This window comes from Pteropus vampyrus, unplaced genomic scaffold (assembly GCF_000151845.1).
Source record: "Pteropus vampyrus isolate Shadow unplaced genomic scaffold, Pvam_2.0 Scaffold73, whole genome shotgun sequence".
In the NCBI taxonomy this organism is placed as follows: Eukaryota; Metazoa; Chordata; class Mammalia; order Chiroptera; family Pteropodidae; genus Pteropus; species Pteropus vampyrus.
This window is the reverse complement of record NW_011888854.1, coordinates 2,312,314-2,313,406: the sequence shown is the minus strand read 5'-3', so window position 1 is coordinate 2,313,406 and position 1,093 is coordinate 2,312,314.

The window sequence follows — 1,093 nt, the reverse complement described above, 5'->3', positions numbered from 1 at the left end:
GAGCGGGCTGCGCGCTTTTTAATATTTTTTCGGAATGTTTTTCTTTCCCCCCGCCCCTCTCCCCCGTTTCCCACCCCTCTCCAGCCGCCAGGCCGGGAGGCGGGAGGCGGCGACTTGGGTGGAGAGAGGCGGCCCGGGGGAGTGGCCCTGTAACCCACCCGCCCGCGGGGCTGGGCTCGGGTCTGGCTGGTGGAGCCTTGCCAAGGTGCCTGGGGCTTGTCACTGCCTCGCTTCCTTCCACTCTGGGCCAGTTCCCACATCGGCACCTCGTTCTACAAAATTCTGCGGGATTCCTGCCAGGTTCCAGCCTCCGCTGCTACTTGTTCCCCCTTCTCAAACACGACACATTCACCTTTTCTCCAGGGCCAGTTTTGCAAACAACGTGTTCCTCAGACATCAGTCTAGATGCTTTTTCCAAGTATGTTTTTCCTAAACAGCCTCTCCAAGTCTAAGTTCCCCTCTTAGAACTTACGCTACCTCGTATTTCGTAGCGTTTGTCTCATTACAATCTATTATTGCAATTCCAAGACCGTGGGGACCGTGCCCATTTTACTTGCAGGCCTAACTCGGGACTTGCAGAAATGGGATGCTCCCCATTTACCGAATGGATTGACTGTGTGGAACAGATAAGGTATTTAACCTGAGGCTGGTTTCCCTGCCCAGAGATTTGGAGATATTGTCCCTTATCTCAGAGAGTACTGTGTTAAAGGAATTCATAGATTTGGAAATGTCTAATATATGGCACTGAATAGGTTTTGCGTAACATTGGTTTCATTTCTTCTAGCACTAAATTCGTTAACAGCATTCACATCAAATCTTAAAATAGGAATCGTAATGCATCTTAAGGAATATCACCTGCAAAATTGAATTGGACCGGTGTATATAAGGCTAATTTATTGTTTTTCAAACTTTAATCACATAAGAATCACATCGGGATCTCGTTTGAAAGCAGATTCTGATTCAGTATCTTGGAATGGACTGGAAATTCTACATTTCTAAAACGCTTCCGAGCGATGCAAATTCTGTTGGTCTCTGAACTGTCCTGAGTATCAAGACTTTAAAGCTAAATGACGGCGGTGGCATCGTTTCTAAT